The sequence below is a fragment of the Macrobrachium rosenbergii genome, chromosome 36, assembly GCF_040412425.1.
Source record: "Macrobrachium rosenbergii isolate ZJJX-2024 chromosome 36, ASM4041242v1, whole genome shotgun sequence".
In the NCBI taxonomy this organism is placed as follows: domain Eukaryota; kingdom Metazoa; phylum Arthropoda; class Malacostraca; order Decapoda; family Palaemonidae; genus Macrobrachium; species Macrobrachium rosenbergii.
Window position 1 is genome coordinate 8,135,418 of NC_089776.1, and position 12,500 is coordinate 8,147,917.

The following is a 12,500-nucleotide window of genomic DNA, read 5'->3' on the forward strand; positions in this document are numbered from 1 at the left end:
ACGTCATCACGATTACCTGACCAGACTGGTGGTTCTATACGATCCTGATTGACAGCATTTATATATCTGGTAGTTGTGAAATGATTTTTCACGAGCTTGGTGGAGCGCGCTACGCTGCGCTGGAACCCGGTGCTTCCTGTCATTTCTCCCCTACCCTCCCGATCCTCTACCTACCCCGCCCTCACCCGGGGCGGACAAACAGGTTTGCAGGAGGCGGGTGGATGTGTCGTGTCTCCCCTACCCACAGGAATGTCTTTACAGCGTCCCTTCGGCCCCTAGCTGCAACCTCTTTCATTCCTTTTACTGTACCTCCGTTCATATTCTCTTCATTTCATCTGACTTTCCAAGGAATGTCTTTGCCTCCCTGGCCTAAAAATCTATAGTCTCTCTCTCTCTCTTTACTCTCTCTCTTCTCTTCTCTTTCTTCCATCTGATTTCCAACTGTTTCATGGTGCCCAGACAGACAGCTTGAGGTTCCTGCAAACTCCTTTCTCAAAGACTAAAAAAAAAAAAAATCCCAATTTATGCGGTGCTTTCGGATAGGGATTAAGCCCAGGGATTTTCCCTCGGGAGAATTTTTCTCCTCGGGGAGAATTCGGGAATTTTGTCGGACCCTGTGAGTGAGTTTCTGCCTCAAAATTCGATAGAGAAAATAATGGAGAGTTTCTCGCTATCAGCTCTTTTCGGGAGGGGGTTTGTTCAGGCGGCCTGAAAAAAAGAATAAACCCAGTGTTTATTCATGTGGATTTTCATATTTTTTTTTATATGTATTCTGTTGGTAATTTTTTTAACTATTTATTAATTTGTTGCTTTATTTTTTTATTACTGATGAATGCTAGATTTTTGGAAGCTTGTTTCAAGTCAGTGGCCCTTTGGTGGGTTTGTTCCGTAAGAATAGGTTCATCTAGAATAATAATAATAATAATAATAATAATAATAATAATAATAATAATAATAATAATAATAATAATATCCTGAAAATGCCATCGGGTCCTTGTTTTAGAAAGATCGGCCTGAACGAGGATTCTACTATATGTAACCCATGTATTATGTATGTATGTATGTATACACGTACATAGTACATGTATAATAATATCTATAACGTTGATGGTACGCCCCTTCAGCTATCATCCATCACTGATCGACGCGTCCATCAGTCAACCGAATGAGAATGCCAGGAAGAGAACTCGACAAGGGCGCATGCGCCGGTCATTCCCTTTGAAGTGTTGCCAGAGGTGAGGCCGCGAGGGTAGCCCGCTTCCTCGGATGACCCCGCTCTCTCTCTCTCTCTCTCTCTCTCTCTTCCCCGTCTCTTTCTCTCTCTCTCGAAAGGGATGCTGGTGGCTGCCTTAGCAGATCGCTACGGAGTTATTCGTTGTTAATGTGTGCATTGATAAGATTATTACCCGTTACTGTGGCCTTTTTTATTATGTTGTTTATTGTGATTGTTGGAAAAGTGGAAATCGTGTTAATAATTACTGAAAAATCATATGACTTCCCCTTTTTTTTTATATTATTGTGATTGTTGGAAGAGTGGAAATCTGTGCAGTTTTACACAAAAAAGCATTGGACTTTCCCCGTTTTTTATATTGTTTATTGTGATTGTTGGAAGAGTGGAAATGTGTTAATAATTAATCAGAAAAATATTTAACTACCTCCATTTTTATATTATTTATTGTGATTGTTGGAAGAGTGACAATCTGTGCTAGTAATTACACGAAAAAGCATTTGACTTCCTAATTTTTTTATGTTATTTATTGTGATTGTTGGAAGAGTGGAAATCTGTGTTGTTAATTACACCAAAAAGCAATGGGCCTTCGCCGTATTTTTATTTATCTTATTTATTGTGATTGTTTGAAGAGTGGGAATTATATCGTGATTGTTGGAAGACTGGAAATCTATGTTGTCAGTTACTCAAAAAAAAGCATTTGACTGCCCCCTTTTTTATATTTAATGTGATTGTTGGAAGAGTGGAAATGTGTTTTATCAATTACTTAAGAAAGCATTTGAATTCCGGTGGTGTTGTGGAACATAATTCGTGAATATATATTTATTGTGTTCTTGCTTTTTTTTTTTTTGATAATTCGTTATTTTTTTATAATTCGTGTTTTTTTTCATTCTGTAAAAGAAAACTATCGTGCCGGCTTTGTCTGTCCGTCCGCACTTTATTCTGTCCGCACTTTTTCTGCCCGCCTTCAGATCTTAAAAACTACTGAGGCTGGAGGGCTGCAAATTGGTATGTTGGTCATCCACCCTCCATTCATCAAACATACCAAATTGCAGCCCTCTAGCCTCAGTAGTTTTTATTTTATTTAAAGTTAACCACAATCCATGCTTCTGGCAACGATATAGGAAAGGCCACCACCGCCCCATGGTTAAAGTTTCATGGGCCGCGGCTCATTTACCGAGACCACCGAAAGATAGCTCTATTTCCGGTGGCCTTGATTATAGATGTTCCATATGAGTTGGTTTCATCTGCTGAATAATAATAAAAAAAAAAAGGTAAAAGAAACGTGAGGTTTGAAAAGAGATTGTTATAACTATCAAGTGCATTGCAGTGAGGATTTTGTCTCGAATTACGGCGTTATTGTATCTTTATAGTTTCTTTCGTATATTTTCCTTCGTATCTTGTCGGGTTGGTTCTTCAAATGGAGACTTGGTTTCTGATTCTTTTCTTAGTAATGATTTTGTTTAAAATATCTCATGGTAACACTCTAAATACGTTTCAGTAGGTTTTATGTCTCAGATTTCCATATTTTTCTAACACAAATATATATGTATATATATATATATATATATATATATATATTATATATATGTATCTGTGTATATATGTAAAGATATATGTCTATCTATATAGATATATTGTGTATATATATATGTGTCTGTGTGTGTATGTAAACATACACATTCGTTTATCCCGTTTCCATATATCGCTTTAATTTTCCATTTGTGTGTGTGTGTGTGTATGTGTGTGTGTATACATCAGAGTGTGAGAGGGAAAAAAATAAGCAAGAAAAAAAACTACTACAAAAAATCATGCATGAACGAATTAGCCATTCGCTCATGACACAGCCGTTCCCCAAAAACCCCGACGTACTGCCGAAGGAGTAAAGAAGCATTGTCGTCGACCTTCCCTATACTTCCAGCACGCCGTTGTGGTAAGCTGGGGTCATCGTCTGTGGGAGTGAATACTTCAAGTTTCTCCAGAAGTTGGGGATATCCTTAGCTGGAGGGCCTGAACTTCTCGTCAAGGGGGAGAAGTTTTTGGCGGTGTTAGACACGTATTACACAAGCGCTGCGCGCTTGCGCGCGCCTTCAAGGGATGGTTGTGAAGTTGGCAAAGTGTGTGTGTGTGTTTATGTGTGTGTATATATATATATATATATATATATATATATATATATATATATATATATATATATATAGAGAGAGAGAGAGAGAGAGAGAGAGAGAGAGAGAGAGAGAGAGAGAGAGAGAGAGCCTCTACCAGTAGTACGCTCTTTTAAAGGAACTTCCTTTGCGATATATCTTATTTTTTTCTTTTTTTCCATGGCTGAAGAAAAAATATTGAAGCCTAATAATAAAATGATTGGGTTTAGACGCACAAATGAGAATGATATTCCAAGTCATATTTTCTTATAATCCAAATTATTTTTTATGCAATGTATTCCCGGCTTCGAGTAAACATACGTGGCAGTGCCAGACTGCAATAATCCAATCAGTCAGTCAGTATTGCAGTAATCTATGCCTTAAGAAAATAACAATTGAAAGTGCAATGATAACGGTAAAATTGAAAATAGAGAGAAAGAAGGAGAGGAGAATTTAAGGTGATAGAGCAAGAGTTGGTAAAACGTAGAGAGGAAAGATAAACAAACGAACAAAAAATAAAATTGCGATAATTTATGGCTTAAGAAAATAACAATTCGAGAATCAATGATAGCGGTAAAATTGAAAGCAAAGAGAAAGAAATAAAAGGAGAATATAACCTGATCAAAATCAAGAACTGGTAAAAACAAAAAAGGAAAAGTCTGAATGAATAAACACGAGGCCACTCGTCTTAAAAAGACTGAGAGAGAGAAAAAAAAAAAATAGACTTGCCGGAATCTTGTAGGGACCGACCTTGTTAAGTCTTGCTCTACCAGGAATCCAGGAATCCTCCTCACCTCATCCTACTGGAAGACATTTCCTCCTCAATTCCTCCTCTTTAAGATATTTCTCTCTCTCTCTCTCTCTCTCTCTCTCTCTCTCTCTCCGAAATTGAACTCTCTCTCTCTCTCTCTCTCTCTCTCTCTCCGAGATATTTCGAAGAGTATATTGCTATTCATTTCAGCTGTTTTAAATTGAACTGTAATATATTCTCTCTCTCTCTCTCTCTCTCTCTCTCTCTCTCTCTCTCTCTCTCTCTCTCTCACGGTCGCATCGTGTACTTAAAGGGGCAAAAGGCTTCCGAGAAACGTCTCATACCTTTGCCACGCCCAGATTTGTCCGTTTTAATCGGTTTCAGTGCGAAGATTTGATTTCTTTTCTCTCTCTCTCTCTCTCTCTCTCTCTCTCTCTCTCTCTCTCTCTCTCTCTCTCTCCCTACAAACACACAGGTGTATATATATATGTATATATTTGTGTGTGTGTGCGTGTGTTTATTAGTATCCAGGTTTCAGTTAAGCAACCCGTGTTGATAATCCTTAGATAACGTTTTATTTCTTAAATACCTATTTCCTTCTATCCATTTGTCATCTTTGTGTACGTGTATGTGTATGAGAGAGAGAGAGAGAGAGAGAGAGAGAGAGAGAGAGAGAGAGAGAGAGAGAGAGAGAGAGAGAGGTGTATCCCTACGCACTCGAATCATGAAAACGTGATATGGTTACGTTAGTGAGGCTATTTGTATTCACCCTTCGCCAGGGTTTATTTGCTTATTTTGTAAGACTAATTTGGTTCTTCTCTCGAATGCGTGGTGGTCATTTTTCTTCTGTGTTCCCTTAGGTCAATCGGTATCTTTTGGAATGTTTATTTGTTTTGTAATATAAATTATATATATATATATATATATATATATATATATATATATATATATATATATATATATATATATATATATATATATATGTTAAAGACCTGACGTCACTATCGAACTCCTCTTGGTATGGAATGTCCTCTTGATTTTTTTATATATATTATTTTTGGGATTTGAAGATATTCTCTCCATGGTACTGGTCACTGTTTCACTGTTGCCTTCAGCGGTGCTAAAAATTTTTTCCCACATATTCTTCTCATATTTTTATGATATTTTTCTGACGTTGAAGATTTCTTTACCTCTCTCTCTCTCTCTCCTTGCTGTTGCTAACTGCCATTGTCACCTGAAAGATTCCTCTCTCTCTCTCTCTCTCTCTCTCTCTCTCTCTCTCTCTCTCTCTCTCTCTCTCTCTGCCGTTGCTATCCCTCGTTTTAAGCTGTAGGGTGTTGGGCCGGGGGAGCGTTTGAAAGCTTTACCAATCCTGCCTTATAGTTCACAAAAAAAAAATTTCTCTCTCTCTCTCTCTCTCTCTCTCTCTCTCTCTCTCTCTCTGCCGTTGCTATCCTTCGTTTTAAGCTGTTGGGGTGGGGGTTAGGGGTGGGGTGTTAGAAAGCTCTTCCAATCCAGGCTTATAATTCACAAAGAAAAAACATTTTTTTCTTCTTATTTTTTTATTTCACACAAAAAAGTTTATAATTCACAAAGAAAAAAATTTTTTGTCTTCTTTCTATTTTATTTTTTTTTTTATTTCACACAAAAATTTTTTTTTTTTTTTATCTCCCCACGTCTCCTGATTCCCCCTTTCGAGGAGGGAATCCGATTTCGTGTTGCAAAAGGAAGATGATGACGATGATGGCTTAAGCAGACAGCAGCATCAACCGTAGGACCTTAGAAAATCCTTAGGCCCCCTCCCCAACCCCTCTGTAACCCACCCACATACACCTTCCACCCCCACTCCCCACTTCCCACCCACCAGGCTTAAAATCATTAAAGAACTGGAGGGTGTCTCTTGTCGTTTATATGTACGGGTCTATTTTGCTGTGTCATTTTTTTCTTTATTTGTTTTTTTTTGTGTATTTTTTATGGAATTTAATATTTTTCTATGTATTTATTAATTTATTTTTTTTTCCTTTTTTAATAAGGGAAATGTCTTCTTTCTGTATTTTCCTTTACTTCCTCTTACTTCTTCCTAATAGAAATCATAATATTGTTTGGGAGCTTGAATTTCAAGTCAGTGGCCTCTGTGGTGGGCTTGTTCCATAATAATAATATAATAATAATAATAATAATAATAATAATAATAATAATAATAATAATAATAATCTTTGGAAGCTTGAATTTCAAGTCATATGAATAGGGTTTATCTTCTGAATAATAATAATAATAATAATAATAATAATAATAATAATAATAATTTGTTTATTTATTTCATTTATTTACGTATTTGTTCATTTATTCATTAATCTTTGTAATGTCGAATTCATACGCTGCGTTGCAAGAGAGTCATCAACCAATCACTGATTTCATGTGATATTTTATGAAATCATTAATCACATTCAGCAAGTTAATTTCACGTAATTAGAGATATGTCCCTAATTACCTTTATATCATCTTAGATTTCTCTTCACAGAGAAAGTTTCCAAGTTACCGGAGTTATATTTTTCTTTCCAGTTATTTTCCACCAACAGTATAACTCGTGCTTTGTTGTACCACTTTATGTAATGGAAAGAGTTCACGAGGCAGAGATGGCAGTTAAGTTGGCTTCCGACCAGACCTCTTTTCTCTAATTCTTCTTCTGTCTATTATTATTTATCGTCTTCGCCTTCTTCTTTATCGTCTTCTGCTTCTTCTTATTCTTCTTCTTCTTCTTCTTCTTCTTAATCGTATTTTCTTTCTGCTTCTTCTTCATCCTCCTCTTCTTCTTCTTCTTCTTCTTCTTCTTCTTCTTCTTCTTCCTTATCGGCTCCTTCTTCTTCTTCCTCTTCTTCTTCTTCTTCTTCTTCTTCTTCTTCTTCTTCTTCTTCTTCTTCTTCTTAATCGTAGTCTCTTTCTGCGTCTTCTTCATCTTCTTCTTCTTCTTCTTCTTCTTCCTCCTTATCGGCTCCTTCTTCTTCTTCTTCTCCTTCGTCTTCTTCTTCCTCGTAATCGTATTCTCTTTCTGCTTCTTCTTCATCTTCTTCTTCTTCCTTATCGGCTCTTCCTTGTTCTTCTTGTTCTCCTCCTCCTCCTCCTCCTCCTTCTCCTTCGTCTTCGTCTTCTTCTTCTTCTTCTTCTTCTTCTTCTTCTTCCTCCTCCTTTCAGCCAGGCCTTTTACCTCCCCCTCATACCCAACCCCCACCCCCATGGCACCGCCCGCCCGCCCGCCCGCCCGCCCACCTCCTCTTCCATCATCCGCGTAATACCTTCCAGCTCATCCGAGGTAACTGCCTCCCCTTCCCCCACCCCTCGCCTTTTTCGTGGGCTATGTCTTCTTTGGGCCTCTCTTCATTTCAGGTATTGTGAAACCCTTCTTCTTTCTTCCTTCAGGGCCTTTCTTCCCCCCCTTCCTCCTCCTCCTGCTGGAGGAAAGGTGTGTGAGAAGAGGTGTGAGGTTTTGAGATGAAGGATACTCTCTCTCTCTCTCTCTCTCTCTCTCTCTCTCTCTCTGTGACAGGGTTTTTTGGGGGGGTTTTCTTGGCAAAGGGTGGAATGGTGGTACCTAGGGCGAGAGAAAGATGGTTGAGTTTAAGGTTTGGTGTTTTATATATATGTATATATACAGTATGTATACTATATATATGTATATGTATGTATGTATATATATAAATGCATTTTTTAATGTCTATTTTGTGTTTTATGTGTCTTCTTATACTTTCAATTGTGAAACTCAGTATTAAGACAAACTCCAGGGTGATTGTTTCTCTCTCTCTCTCTCTCTCTCTCTCTCTCTCTCTCTCTCTCTCTATATATATATATATATATATATATATATATATATATATATATATATATTATATAATGTATAAATATATGACATTCTATATATACAGTACATATATATATATATATATATATATATATATATTTAGAATATACATATGTATATACGTACACATACATAAGCTGCTATAACCGCAAAGGCATAGAGACACTACGCAGAAGAAACATGTACGACTTCCGAGGCAACAAGTCCCCTGCTTTTAACATTATCATTCACACTTATCAGTCGTAATTTTACCTCATATTTAGGGTTCGCTGTACATCGCTATCAGCAGCGGCGGCTGTTAGCCCCAGTAGCTATCCGCCTAACCATTATGGTTATCTATAGCCTTAATGGAAGGAGTAGATGTGTTTCAAGATGATTTGGTTAGTGAGAGGGGCCCCCCAAGCTATTTTGGTCCGTGTTATCAAGCGTGTTAAGAGTGAAATTGGCAGTGCTCGTGGGCCAGTCCATGGCAGGGAGTTTTAACTGGCGGACTCACGCTATAGAACGTACTGAAATATTTTTGATGTATGATCTGTTTATTAGTTTTTTTTTTTTTTAATAAGTGGGGTCTCTTCTCTCTGTATTTGCCTTTACAATCTCTGACTTCTTCTTAATGAACACCATAATATTCTTTGGAAGCTTGAATTTCAATTCAGTGGCCCCTGTGGTGGGCTTGTTCCATATGAATAGGTTTCATCTACATAATAATAATAATAATAATAATAATAATAATAATAATAATAATAATAATAATGGAATGCTGTGAGAAGAAATAATAATAATAATAATAATAATAATAATAATAATAATAATAATAATAATAATAATAATAATAAGCTGTTAGAAAAATAGACAAGATTCAGTGGAAAGTCACAGAAAAATAAACAAACTTAGAATGGAGAGAAACGTACAAAACAAATAGGAATATTTTTCACAAGTGAAATGCCGTGAGAAAAGAAGCAAAGTTTTATTTTAATAAATCAGTGGAAGAGAAACAAATTTAGAATGGAGAGAGAGTAAGCAGATGTGCTTAACAGAGGAAGGGACGAAAATGTGACCAAATTATCGTATTATCAAAGGGCAAACGAAGTTGCAATAAATAGGTGAGTGGGAACGATTCAGAAAGGCAGATAAAACGCAACTGGAAACTCCAGATTACAGTCAAATTCTTTTGAAAGTGACGAATGTTGGTAGAATAGAACAGGATATAGAATTTAGGCCAAAGCTAAGCGCTGGGACCTATGAGATCATTCAGCGTTGAGGGGGAAATTGACAGTAAAAAGGTTTGAAAGGTGTAACAGGAGGAAAACCTTTCATTTGCACTATGAATCAATTGTTAGGAGAGGGTGGAGGAAAGTAAGATGGAATAAAGAGAATATTAACATAAGTACAGTGAAAAAAAAATGAAAGGGGTTGCAGCTAGGTGTAGAAGGGGCCCTGCGAAGAACCTCAATTAATGCCTACAGTGCACCGCATGAGGTGCACTGACGGCCCTACCCCACTAAGGGGGACGAATGTTAGTAAATATATAAAGCAAGAGGTGGAATGTTCACAAAGCATCAGGAACCAGTTGGAAAGAGAAGACGATGCATAATCACATTATTTCCATCAAGCGTGAAATTTGCGAACTTCGGCCTTACTGATAGGTGCCCTAGAGGCGTCGTTGGCTCGGCCTTTCTGGAACCAGTACTTAACTGTCATTACTACAGCATAGCGCAGCGCTGAATAGTTTTAGCGGATAAGTTTAGTCTGAGGAGAGAGGCTGAATGTCGATCACGATTAATTACAAGATGATGAGTGGTCTTCTAATTGAATTTAGGGAGTTGATTGCTCTTATAACGAGACGAGATGGGAATTATCAGGCAGTCAAGAGCTAGTTTAATGTTAAGCTCCGTACGCTCTTGGCTCCAGTTGTACTAAAAGATAAGTGGCTGTTTAAGTTGATTTTTACATTTCGTCAAGAAGGTTACGGTTTGGTTCCACTATTTGTTTGTAGGCTGCAAACAACCTTTAGTTTTGCCTACGTTGTATCAAGGCTAGTGTGCTGCGGTACTTCCTTCCAGAAATGTTTGCTGGCTTTTTGTAATATAGGCAACTTGTACGTTTTATCTTAAACCTTTTAGTAGGCGCCTGTTCAGGATAACGCAATATTATCTTTGTTGTAGTTTATAGGAATTTGCCCAGTCAAGCGTGTCCCTGTTACTTTGAGTTTTGATGAAGGTCTAAAAAAAGGAAAGATTTGGATTAAAAACAGGTATTATGATATGATTACTGGTTAAATTACTTATGTTCCGATTATTTTGCTTATACACACACATATACACATATATGTATATATGTGTGTTTATTATATGTATATATATATATATATATATATGTGTGTATGTATGTATACATTATATATATATATATATATATATATATATATATATATATATATATATATATCTAATGGATATATCCTTTATGTTTGTCCATAACTTTTTGAATAAAAACTCCATATATATCCATATATAATATTGTGTATATATATTATATATATATATATATATATATATATAGATATAGAGAGAGAGAGAGAGAGAGAGAGAGAGAGAGAGAGAGAGAGAGAGAGAGAGAGATACTAAAATATACATTGTGTTATAGGCCACAATGCCAATGTGTTCAAACATTTTTTTTTCCTTTTGACCAACTGATTATTATTAATCCATTTATCCTCCATTACTCTGATCAGCGCGTCCAAATAATTAATGGAGGCAATAACACTGAGCGAAGTGGACCGATGACACGCTGGTGTCAGACATAAATAAACAGAGAGAGAGAGAGAGAGAGAGAGAGAGAGAGAGAGATGTCACTTTACTTCAAAGAGATCATAAGATGATGGAGAGACTGAGAGAGATTGAACTGTATGTCATGAACGTTGAAGACGCATCTCTCTCTCTCTCTCTCTCTCTCTCTCTCTCTCTCTCTCTCATGTACGCGAATGAGGGAAAGACCAAGAACTTACCCACAGGGAGCTTAAAGCCCGTCTTTGATAAACTGAAAGTAAATAAAAGGAAAAAGATGATAGCACGATTTCGACTATCTATGAATATGTAGATATGTATATATATTATATATGTTTATAAATATATATATATATATATATATATATATATATATATATATATATATATATATATATATATATATATATATATATATATATATATATATCAAGCCGTTTCATTCGCTCTGTCAACAGTGCACCATCTGGATGCAAGCTGGCATCCGACTTTTTACTGGAACATCTTTCAAGTTTACTGAGCGATTTTAAATCTTCCTTTATTTTGATTTTATTGGTACTCAGTACTCCCCACCTGCACCTCAAGGGGTACACTGTAGGCATTACTGAAGGTTCTTTGCAGCTTTCATCCCTTTTACTGTACCTCCATTCATATTCTCTTTCTTCCATCTTACTTTCCTCAACCCTTTCCTAACAATTGATTCACAGTACAACTGCTTTGAGGTTTTCTTCCTGTTACACGTTTCAAACGTTTTACTGTCAATGTCCTTTCCAGCGCTGAATGACCTCATAGGTCCCAGTGCTTGGCCTTTGGCCTAAACTGTATATTCCATTCCATTCCACCTGCATTTGATAAGTTAATTTTAGGCCAATTCACATCCCAGTTTGAGACGGTTTGCAAATATTTGCATATTCTGGGAGTAAACCAAAGCATTTTAACTCTCTGTTTACGATTCTGAAGCCATTTTAACAAGTTGTAGTCGATAGATTTGATTACATGCAAAAAAAAAGTTCTCTCTCTCTCTCTCTCTCTCTCTCTCTCTCTCTCTCTCTCTCTCTCTCTCTCTCTCTCTCGTTTGAAAGATGGAATTTCGGCTGTCTCATCAGCGGGCGCAAATATTTAGGCACTGGCGATTATACGGTGCTGCCGTCGTGGGAGTTCGGTTTGCGGTAAACGATGCTAATAGGGCAATTAAAAGGATGATTAATTTTTAAATAATAACTTTACGTAGGAAATGAAGATTTAGTGCGTAATTTGATGAGAGGGAAGATTTATATCTCCTTAGATTTATTATTATTATTAAATTAAATATTATTATTATTATTATTATTATTATTATTATTATTATTATTAAAAGGAGGATTGATTTTGAAATAATAGACGTCAATAGTTCTAAGTCTAAATTTAGACCTGCGAAGACATCACGAAATCAAACGGAACAAGTAAGAAATGCGCCGCGGCCCATGCAACTTTAACCACGGCTCGGTAGTGGCCTGGCCTTTATCGTTGCCAGCAGTAGGATTATGGCTAACTTTAACTTTGAATAGAATAAAAACTACTGAGGCTAGAGCGCTGCAATTTGGTATGTTTGATAACTGGAGGGTGGATGATCGACATACCAATTTGCAGCCTTGTAGCCTCAGTAGTTTTTAAGATCTGAGGGCGGACAGAATAAAGTGCGGACGGACATACAAAGCCGGCGCGATAGTTTTCGTGTACAGAAAACTAAAAACGT

General features: G+C 36.7%; 1 protein-coding gene across 11 annotated transcripts in view; it reads left to right on the forward strand.

The window, feature by feature from the left end:
• The window catches only part of LOC136856597 (ligand of Numb protein X 2-like), a 582,959-nt gene that overhangs the window by 438,948 nt on the left and 131,511 nt on the right, over window positions 1-12,500 (forward strand). The window contains exon 1 of one of the 11 annotated variants that reach the window (XM_067134520.1): window positions 1,270-1,383. The exons of the other annotated variants lie outside the window; for them this stretch is intronic. The gene's annotated coding sequence lies outside the window, so the exon portion shown is untranslated. Of the gene's footprint in view, window positions 1-1,269; window positions 1,384-12,500 lie in introns of those variants that run through there. 11 annotated transcript variants of the gene reach the window in all.